Source organism: Phocoena sinus, chromosome 5, assembly GCF_008692025.1.
Source record: "Phocoena sinus isolate mPhoSin1 chromosome 5, mPhoSin1.pri, whole genome shotgun sequence".
Classification (NCBI taxonomy): domain Eukaryota; kingdom Metazoa; phylum Chordata; class Mammalia; order Artiodactyla; family Phocoenidae; genus Phocoena; species Phocoena sinus.
Window position 1 is genome coordinate 82510266 of NC_045767.1, and position 12095 is coordinate 82522360.

Below are 12095 nucleotides of genomic sequence, written 5' to 3' on the forward strand. Positions count from 1 at the left end.
CACTAGGTGCCTGCTTAATTACAACCTTCCATTTACTAGCTCTTTGGCTGTATTCCATCTTTGCTTGTATATTTTTTTCATTCAGTTTATTATCCATTTCTGTTTCATCGAGTAACATAATATAGACTGTGCCTGTTTTGCTCCCTAGCTTGCACACATTCAGTTGAGCCATTTCTATATTTTGTTATGGAATTGATTTTAACTTTTTTTTTTTTACTCAGAGAAGAAAGCCGTTCATATAAAGTTTAGTGTAGAAAAGGTTTTTTTTTTTTTTTTTAAATGTCAGAACATTATGGGAAATAACAGAGGAGTCTGGAAGTCATTTCAACTATCAAATTGAAGATAGATAGATACTGGGGAAAAAAAAACAGATGTTGGTGGAAGAGTTTTGTTGCCATAGAATATATTTTGTTAATTAGTTTTAATGAAAGAAAGACTCTTAGAAGTAGTTTTCAAAACTGTCTTATGTATATATAATGATATAATTCTTCAAACCAACCAAATATTTTTTTAATTAAAAAAATTATTGAAATATAGTTGATTTACAATGTATTAGACAAACCAACCAAATATTGAATGAAATAAATGAATGAAAAGTACAAAATTTATTTATTTAGTGTACAATGATTATTTAAATACTTATTGATTATATGCATTTAATTGTATACATGTAAAATGTATGGAGTTTCTATCAGCTGAAACAGTTTTGTCATTTTTGTGGTGTTAAAATTGCACAGGACGTGTTAGATTCAATAGAATTAATGATATTGGGTTTGGTTTACAGTAAATTTATTCAACTTACTTAGATTGTAATCCACACGAGGGTGGGGATCTTGTCTAACTTTTTTAGCACCATAGTCTGAGACTGATGCTAAATATAATGCCTGGCAATGAGTATGAGGATTTAAGTGAATTTTTCCTATACAGACATAAGGTGACCTACACTTACAGATTTAACAACAGTACACAACCAGATATACACATGAAGTTTGGCCAAATGCAGAATGAGTTTAACCTTGTGAAGGTTGTTGTCAGCAGCCAGAAGGCAAAATCAGGAAGGTTAGAGAGAAGCAGAGACAGGAAATTCGTATCTACAAGCTAATAATTCAAATGTTAGGTTTTTAATTTTATTTTTCTTTTTGCGGTACGCGGGGCTCTCACTGTTGTGGCCTCTCCCGTTGCGGAGCACAGGCTCCGGACGTGCAGGCTCAGCGGCCATGGCTCACAGGTCCAGCCGCTCCGCGGCATGTGAGATCTTCCCGGACCGGGGCGCGAACCCGTGTCCCCTGCATTGGCAGGCGGACTTTCAACCACTGCACCACCAGGGAAGCCCAAATGTTAGCTTTTTTAGATTAAAATAAATGATGGCTAGGAGTTGGGGGAGGTATCAAATGGAAAGGGGAACAAAGGATTATTTTAGAGTGATGAACATGTCTGTATCTTGATCGTGGTGTTGGTTAAATGTGTGTATAACATTTGCCAAAACTCATAGAGCTATTCTCTTAAAATAAGTGCTTTTTACGGTTTGTAAGTTGTAGTCCTCCATATGGTTGATTCAAAGAATGTTCTTAGATAGATAGATAGACAGACAGACAGGTGATGTCTCGTAATGTGCCTTTTAAAAAACTTTAGCCAGAGAAACATTTTACAGCCTGACTGGAAGCCTAACCTGGAAATAATTTGTCAACTTGGAATTTGTTGACTAGAAAATCAATAACTCTGTCATTTTCATTTTATTCTTTTGCCTTTCCTGGCTATTAATCCCTGTGGAAGCAATGCATAGAAAATAGTAAAGGCTAGAAAGGACCAAGAAATCTCCTTAAGCTCTTTAATTATTATTAGAGAATGAGTTAGTTAGAAATTAGGGTCACTCAATATAACTCGTTGAATTTCTGAATAAACATTTTTGTAATGACGTCAAAATTCCATTTGTTTGAAGAGAATTTTTTTTATCTCTAATTTTGCTGTCATTGCTCACTTTTATTCAGTTAGCAATAGAGCTGTCTCATTTGCTGGGACTGTACTTTGAGGGTCTGATCATAAAGCCCTGTCTGACTTCAAATTGTGTGATTCTTTAAGCTTTCCCAGTGGAATGCATGCTCACTCTTGTAACTTTAGTGCTTAGCAATGAAACCATCATGTCATATGTTGTGAATAAATAAAATGGATAAGTGAATTACTCCCTCCAGCAGATTTTTTTAACTTAGGTTGAGAGAGTCTAGATGAGACAATTTGGGTTTTGTTTTGTTTTGTTTACTACTATATTCTACAAAAAAGTATGTAATATGTTCTCATTTGATTCTTAGCCTCCATTACCTTAAATTAGAAGGCCAATTCCATTTGCATCTAGGATCTACAAGTATGTTTCAATGACTGTTCTTCATACTCAGTAGTTGTCTGCCACATTTTGAACATTCCTTTTCATCTTGGGGGAATTTTCTTCCTTATAAGTCTTGTCTTCTCAAGGAAAATACCAGGAATTTACTTTCCCATCCTCCCTTGAAACTAGGCTATGGAATTAGAGGGTTCTGCCAATTAGAAGCATCCATTCAAGAGTTTGATTTGGAATAGGAGCTATCATTACATGTTGGGTGTTACCTGGTGTACCAAACCATATATTTGGGCATGTGCAGTAAACCTCCACCATAACGTGAGTTCATCCATTCCATTAATTTATGCCTATGATTTCATGAGCAGTTAATTAATGGAGGAAGAAAAAAATTGAACTTGGTTTGGATTATAGACCGTCCTGCATGGTATATCAGGAATGTGGACCTCTGCAGTGTTAGAATAGTGCTCAGGGATGTTCCTCAAAGACAGTGGGGAAGAATTAATATCCTAATGGGGAGAATTAGGGGATATACCTCTCATTGTTTATTTGTCTCGGAAGGAAAAATGACACTAGGTACCTTTCACACCCATTCATAGATGCTGATTAATAGTTAGGCTGGATTGGCTTGGACTTACTTAGAAGGAACGAGAATGGTAGATGGCTGGCAAATAAACTCACACTCTAGGTATATTTTATTTTCTATCTAAATAGCTCTTTGAGGAATATAGATACCATCCATACCTGTGGGTAGAGTATGAACTAGTCGAGAGCTAGTCAACTAGTGTGAACTAGTTACCATTGAACTGGACAATAATTTGGGCTTACAGGAATAAATTACTATTTTGGATTTGGATTTACTTTCTCTCTTTTCCATGAATAATATCTGTGGACTAATTGAATGCCTTGTGTTCCATTATGATATCCATGTACCAGTGCTTCTGATCCTGGAACTGATTTTACAGGGACAAAATTAAGGCATAGATATATACTCACTGGATTTAGAGGTCTAGCTTTGTACCCTGTCACCCAAAAGCTGCTGGTCTTGCTGTGTATAAGATTATTGAAGACACATTACGGCACCAGTCTTATGAGGCTAGAATGCCATCCTGCAGAATGTGGCATATGTTATATACTATTCAATAATATACAGTGCTTTTTCTTTCAAAGATCTGAGAACAAAGTGATTGGGAGTCAGAATATAACCTCTCACTTTTAGACCTCATGACCTATTGACAAAAATTGTAGTTCATGGTCCATGACTTTTGGCTTTGTTGGTTTGGAAGTCTCAGTACTCAAGAAAACATTGCTTTCACCCTGGCACACAACTGTGTTTCCATATAACTGGGATCAGAGACTGCTTCATGAGCGTTACAAGCTTCTTATAAACAGGACAAGAATGGGGGTTAAAGTGTTGCTAGAGTGATGGGTACAGGGATGAATATTTAAAATATAGGGGACATGCTGGTCTTCATAGTACTATTATAGCTAGTGATAAAGTGAATGGAAGGCTACCATAGGTAGGTACACAAAGGAAGGACCACCAAGGTCCCTGTATCTAAGGAATAAAATGTGGTGTACTATGTCAGGTAAGAACCCTGAACAGTTGAGGAACTAGTCGAGGGAAAAAGAAGCCTAGAATATGTAGTAGAGAAAGAAAATCAAAACTTGACATAATAAGCCATTCCAGAAATAAAGAATATAGTATCTACTCATATTCCCTGCAGTGTCTTACACATATTTACATAATTTAAAATATTTTCTCTCTTTCCCATTCTATTATTATTTTATATTTATATACTTTTATTTCACAATTTAGTATATAAGAGAATATAAATATGGACTTATGACTTAGAAAAATAATGACTACCACCTAGATACCTTAGATCTGGAATTGAATGGGGAAATCTTTGGAGCTTTGGATTTGCTACTTGTTTAGAGTGAGGGCACTTGTATTTTCATTTGTATGAAGAAAATTGCAGTATGTTAACCTGGGACATTTTCTTGTTTGAAATTTAAATATGAAAGGAAAATATGTGGTGATGTTGGGATGTCAAGAAATGGATAATAGTGGATATTTGTCATCTGTTGTGGCCATGAGCATGTTTTGAACATTCCTCCTCTATTTTTGAATTTCCAGTGTTAGGAACCCCACATCTCCAAGGTGGAAGTCCCCTTCCCCAGGTTCTCTTATGGCTAAAATATAGATCCGTGACCTAAGTGCTACCAATCAGACATACCACTCAGGAATTCTGTTTGGAAGAGACTGGCTTGAAGAAGGACGTACTCATAGGATCTTTCTGGCAATTGTGGCGGAGCCTGGTGGAGACATTTCTTTTTTGGGGGGGACATAAGTAGCAGAGACCCTAAAGGCCACTTTTTTTTTTTTTTTTTTTTTTTTTTTGTGGTACGCGGGCCTCTCACTGTTGTGGCCTCTCCCATTGCGGAGCACAGGCTCCGGACACGCAGGCTCAGCGGCCATGGCTCACGGGCACAGCCACTCCACGGCACGTGAGATCTTCCCGGACCGGGGCACGAACCCATTTCCCCTGCATCGGCAGGCGGACTCTCAACCACTGCGCCACTAGGGAAGCCCCTAAAGGCCACTTTTTACGTAACCTGCTAAAATGGTTTCTATTGTTTGCAATCCTGACTGAAACTTACATTGAAATATATGGCACCTGAGTGTGTGTATTGTGTGCATGTGTGTACATGTATGCACATGCATTTAGACACATAATACACATTTTTTTCCATATGTGTCTATTTATTTATAAAATGCTCCCTAAACATAGTGGAACTCAAAAAGCAGTCTGGATGAACAACGGATATATGTGTGTGTGCACGTGTGTGTGTATGAAATAGCATTAGTTCAAGTTGAATATTTCTAGTATGTAAGTTTTCAGACTACCTCCCATCTTTATATTTATTTGATGTAATAAATTATTCATTTTCCAAGTATCTTGATTATGAAAAAAATAGATTATGAGATTCTCAATATCACCCAATTGAACTTTTGAAATAGTATCACAGCATTTTTTTTAAAATTTCAAGGTATTTCTACTCATATAAATCCAATGAGTAGAAATTGGATTTCTACTCATTTACTTCACTAAATAATATGAAAGGGTATATATCAGATATATAACTTTTAGAATATTATTTCTTACTTATTTAAAATAATTTTAATAGTTTGAGGCTACTATTTTTATTCTTTGCTCAGTGATTTGGAAAGTCCCTGCACTTACTAATTTTTTTTTTATTCCAATCATGCATACATATTTTATGAGAGTAATTTATATTTTTAAAAAATACTTTTGTAAATGTTTACTATGATTTCTTCTCATTGCTAATCAAGCCCAAGTTACTCAGTAACTGAATTGAACACATTTTGAGTGAATTAAGGAACATCTAAAACAATAAGTTTTTAACTATTTAACCAAGTAGATCATGTCAAAGACATTCTTTTCATTTGTTCAGCCAAGCTAATAAACTGGTCATTTTTCCAGTGTGGTGCTTGTCTCTGAATGGCCAGGTTCTCATTCAGGATGCTCTGCTTCTTCAGCCTTTACTAGACTCTCACACCTGAGTTAGGAATCTGAGAGGCACACAGTCTGTGCAGGTTTATAAGGTTAAGGTACTGTTGTATTTCTTTTGCAGTTTAGAGTGGAATCTATTCACACTTAAAGAGGGGAAAAAACTCCAAACAATAGAGAGGGCTTCCAAAATGTCTACCTTCAGGCCTCTCTCCATTTAAATATTTCTTCTGGGTTTTCTATCTCTATTTCCTCTGGTTTCTAGTGCTTCCTTTTATTCAAGCATTTAAAGAGAAAGTATTTAAACAGACCAAAGGAATCCTGTTCTAGGTAAATAGATTCAACAGCTCAGTTCTGATGTCTTGAGGGCACACAGAGCAAAACAAAAACTGAGCCTAGAAAGGTTTTGGGGAGGTGTAAGGAGCCTGGAAAAACTCCAGCTATTCTCATCAGAGTTTGTGTTGTACTCCTGTCATCAGCAGGGATTAAATGTGAAAGAAAAGAAATTCTCTACTCTGCTCACTGGCTGCTCAACAGGCAAAGCATTAAATCTCCAAGTCCCTTCTACTTGTGAATTTTAATTGATGGGGCTGGTCCCACAGACTAAACCCATTTTGGCACAAATGACATGCGTTGGCATTTAAACAAGACTGGCAATTTTAATTTTATTCTTCATTCCAAATTAGAAAGGCAAAAAAAAAAAGGAAAAGCCCTGTTGTTTGTCAAACAAAAGGGTTCTTTTTGTTGTTTTTCGTTTCTGGTTTTTTTCTGTTTTTTAATTTGGTTTACAGATATAAAGAAAAAAAATAATTAAAACTTGCCTATGTCCTTTTAAAGCAGTTGGTTAATAAGCTTTGGCTTACAATTTCAATCGGGAATTTCCCTAGACTACCCTAATTATGATAGAGGCTGGATTTTACGGTGGCATTTTATGTGTCTTGTCTACATTTTAAAGCCCAGCCCTGTTGTTTAGGACCAGAAATGGACACAATTTAATTCTGTTTATTATAGAAATCAAGTGCTTTTGGAGAGAGACTTCGTGAGCAGCTGTTTAATATTGTCTTTCTTCTAATATAAAGGTTCATTTCTCTTGCCCTCTGAGGAAATAGCAATTCATGAGATTTTCTGGAGGCTCTTTTCTTTAGAAATACAGGTCTGCTGCCGGGATTTAGGAGCAAAAAAGATTTGCTGTTAATTGGTGGGGCTGGCTCTCTCTGACAGGTGTCAATTTAAGACCTGTACTCCAGTAGGATTGTCAGAGGATTCTGCAAAGAAGACATCAATAGTCAAAATAGAAAATCATTTTTGTCGTACCAATTTCTTAGCTTTTTTTTTTTTTAACTTTTTGTAGCTAAATTCAATATGAAGTAAGTTTTTTGAAATGAAGATGGGCAAGAATTATCTGCCTTCCTCAGAGACTGTGTTCAATAGTTAAGGAAATTTAAATTTTCTTTTGAAAACAATGCAGTTAAAATAATTGAGCAAGCTTTAAGGTGAGATGATTGTTTAAATAATTGTACTTACAGTGATCAGTAACTGAAACTCACGGTCTCTTGAAGCAGGGCCTTGAACTATAGCCTTTGATGTGTGTTACAGTGACGTAAAGGAGACTATTAGACTTGGAAAATTTAAATGGCATTTGGCTCTTAAGCCATTTCTTATTTTGTATTGATATGAGTAAAAACATACCTCCAGGATGGGACAGCTCATATTCTCTTAAGGGACAGTTCTGGCTGTATATTCACTGTCTCAAATCTTAGGTTTCTTTTTGTTAGTGTTGAGAGAGAGACAGCAACTGTATCTAAGAATTTCAGTGATGCTATGAGTCAAAGAATAACAACATCCAGGTAATTGCCTTATTCTTAAGGAATTTTATGCATATAAACTAAATGTGAACTACTTTGACAGTTTGAAAAACATTGAGAAATTATTAAATGGAATAGGATTTCTACTACACATAAATTTGAGCCAAATGCCCATTTAATATACACCTTGAGAACATACCTCGGTGTATTTCTGAAAGCATGCTGGTGGTCTTATAGGTGTGTGCTTTCTGGCTTAAGCCTACATGGTGTGAGGTTTGTTTCTCTTTGTGTTCCGTGATTACTTTGTTTTTGTGTTTTCCATGATTTTGGAAAAGCTAGTTTGGATTTCTTCTTTCATGGGTTTTTTCCTTCTGTAAAAAGGTACTAAATTTAAAACTTATTGCACAAACATCGCATTTTGACCGAGTTGTGTAAAATGATTCAGAAGCAAATTGTTTGAGAGTCAGGTAGTTTGTCACCTGCCTGCCTAAGAAGCTGATGTATTAGAATACAGATTTTAACTCTTCCTGTTGGAAGCACCTTGTGAATCTGCATTCCAAGGTTCTGATTTTTTGGTTTCCAACTCAAATAACAAGTATTACTGAATTAGGTGGTAATCAAAATATACAGGATGTTTACCTTGAAAACTAGGCTTGTGAAGAAAAGCTCTTTGAAATAAAAAATAATAGACATACACTTACTTTATGGAAAAGAAAAATTTTAATAAGAAATTTCAGTCCCTGAGACTTTTTGGGTTTCAGGAAGCATGCAGCCTCAGATCTCAGAAGCAAGGATGTTGGAATAAATAAATAAACAAACAAATAAATAAGTAAGTAAGTAAGTAAGTAAGTAAGTAAGTAAGTCAGTCCTCAAGTTTCCTTTCCGTAAAAGGAAACTTGAGGACTTGATGACTGTGTTGCTGCCATCTTCACCCTGGACTATCTGTTAGAGAGAATGACAGTTTTTTTGTTAAACCCTATAAGCCCTGTTTATTTTTGTTTTTATATAAAGGTAAACACAATACTAACTGAAACATTTATTCAAGCAAACTGGGGTGAGGAAACTGCATGAATCTCTCTGTTTTTCTCTCTTACTTTCCCTCCTGTGCCTCTCCTTTTGGGTTGGGGAAGTGAGGTGTCATAGTCATACACATGCCAAATACACTTCAAATGAAAAGGAAATAAAGCTTGATTTGAAGTTGTAGGCTCTGTATTCACACTTGTTTTCTCTACTGCACAGATATTTTAACAGTATTTATCATTTATGTACATGATCCTGCTGTTATTTTTATTCAAGATTAGGCTGATGATGAATGAAATAAGATAAGAAAACAAACCTGACACAGAGTGGCAGTCAAAAATGTTGTTTCTTCTTTCTCCTTCCTTTAGGAAATGATGGCAATGTCAGAATTCACAGAGTTCACATAGGGATTAGAGCACTTTTTCGCATTTTAAAGGTCATGTTATTCTTGTATGTGTTTTATCCTGAAATTACTGATAGTAACATGTAATTATGCTGTAGAATACTATTTGGGGAGGGGGGGATTTACATTTATATCCTACATTTGCAAGCATGTTGTCCTCAGTTGAGTGGAGAGAAGAATCAAATTAGCTGGTGACATTTAAAAGACAGTACGATTTCTATTTTCAAGAATTTTATAAACTTTGACCAAGCAGATCTTATCAGCCTATAAGAAGACTGGTATACCTAAAAAAAAAAAAAAAAATGTTCTTCAGTATCTTACATGGGAAATAACAATTGTTGTTTCACTGTATGTGAAGAAATTGGTGGCTTTCTTAAGTTGACTGTTTTCACAATTTAGTTTAGGAGAAAGCTATCACCTAAACCATTCACTTTTCACCCACTTGAACTGCCACATGGGAATGCATTTAAAGCAACTTGAACTTTGTACATGAGCATGATCCGGATTTAGTCTTGTCCTGTATTTCAAAAAAATGTGGGTAATTTTCATCAATTACATTTACATATGTTTCTAGTCCTCTGTTATGGCTATATCAAGAGGCAAAACTTGTGGAAATAGTACCAGACAGTGATCTTGTTTTAATAAGATTTTCAGTCTAATTATATGTGTTCTAAAGGTTCAAATAACATTTGGATCGACTGCCAAATTTTGGGAGTGCTTAGCTGAACTGAACTTCTGAACTTCTGAACAAGCTTACTCTTCAGTGCTTGAAAGACTCTTTTAGTGAAAGCAAATCCTTTGGTCTGGTCAGGATTTATTTATATATATTTTTTACAGTCTAGCCTGCTACATCTGACCTGTATATATCTTTTCTACTCAGCTTACTACTAAGGAAATAGAACCGTCAGTTTCAGAAAATGACAGATTTTTTTTCTAAGGTGGTGAATACATATTTTGAACTGTGTCCTGTTATGTTCAGACTGGGAAAGAAAAAATTTTCTTTTTTTATGTTTGTAATTTACATTAAGTTAAGCTGATGGCTAGATGATGTCATCTCTGACTATAAAAGATAATGTTTTCCAATTAATAGTAACAACCAAGCTTTCTATGGATTTTATAATGCCCTCCCCATTTGTTTTAATACACATGTGATCCTAACAATTCCCCGTGAAATTTCTTATTAATCTCATTTTACCGGAAATGAAGGAGTCTTAGTAGTATAGTGACTGGCTGAGCATCTGAGTTAGTTCTCAAGCTGAGATATTCTGACTTTTGGTCCATTTTTCATTCAGTGCACCACAACTACCTCATGTGATTAGGCTTTTTCAAGAGACAGAAGAAACACAATAAGTAATATGGAAATAGGTAGATTTTGTCTGTGAGGGTGGCAAGTTTAAGTAGAGCTGGAATCTGCCACACATAAACTGAAGTTATGGCAGAGGAGAAATGATTGAGAGGAAGTGCCTCCAACAAGACGGGAGGTGGCCCTGGTCTCCTATTTTGTAGCTTCAGTCTGTGGCCCACCTGAATCATGAGGTTCCTCTCTACAGTTATTATTTTTTTTGAAAGAAATAAAAATAACAACATAAGAATCTGATGTTCTCCAGTAAGTAATAGATTCAAAAGGCATTTTAAATTTTTTTTTTAATTTTCAGAAGATTGAAAGATAGCTCTACTTCTTTCCAACATGTCCACCCAAAGAAACTTTTAAAATTCTAAAATATTTAAATGATTTAAACTGAATATAGAAAAATAAACCATTCAAATTCTGTCATAAATCCAGTTATATTATTATGAATTACTGCAATTGTTTGAAAAATATCTCTCTGGCTGAATTCAACCATTTAAAGGAGTCTCTAAATATTAATCTCAGGCAACTATTTCCTCTCCTCTGAGGATTCTTCTGAAATCACAGAAAAACCTTAACAAAACAACAAGATGTAATATTGTCATTAAAAATCAAGAAAAGGTTTTGCCAGAACAACAAAAGCTTAAAAGGATTCCTGGAGGTTAGAAAGCAAGCGATGAGACTGAAGGAGGAAGAAAAGAAAACTGGCCCTGGGCACTAGACAGAAGCATAGATCTTCTCTAGAAACTCCAAGGTCATAATCTACAGGTACAAGGGAATGGGCCAGGGAGCAACCAGCACAGCAAATTCATTATAGAGCTGCTCTTTCTCATTTAAATAAATAGGTGGCAGTAATGACTTTACCCTTAGCTCAAGCCAGGAACTGCTCTAGAAAGAGTTTGTCGTTGGCCTCAGGGGTGAATTTACTGGGTCCAGAGAGAGAGAGAGACAGAGAGACAGAGAGAGACAGAGAGAGAGAGAGAGAGAGAGAGAGAGAAACACAGTGGAATTTGAGGTAAACAGATTTAAACAATGAATGCAAGAAAAAGACTCCTCTATTCTCAGCCTCGCACCCCCCCACCAAAAAAAAACCCCCACAAATTATATACCCTCCTTAATTTGTAAAATGTTGTTGGAGGGGAGGAGAGTTTCCAGTTGCCTAACTAGTGGTTCTTTATCTGTATACCCTACTGGCAAAACTGTCACTAGGCCCCAGCCCAACAATAACCTGAAACCATGAATTAGTGTCCCCCATTCAAGGAATGTTGTGGGTTGAGAGGAAAAAAATCTATCTATCATCTGTCTATATCATCTTATACCAACTCTGTCTCTATCTCTATCTCATCATCCTCTATGTACACAGGAAACCCATGCAAGCCAACTAACTAACCTAGTATTTCCTTCAAAGTAGGACTGACTCCATGTGTAGTGGGTACATTAAACAAGAAAAATTTATAGGGTATAATCATAAAAGCAACTTTATTTTCATCTTCCACTGTCCTTTTTATCCCACTGGTCAGGCAGAATATAGTTTCCTTACTTTTTGATGAAAACTCATGATTATTTTGAGGTATTGATAATCTAGACAGAGGATAGAGCATCAGACAAAACAGACAAGTCCTTGCTCTCAGGGACCTTATACATTCTTAAGGGA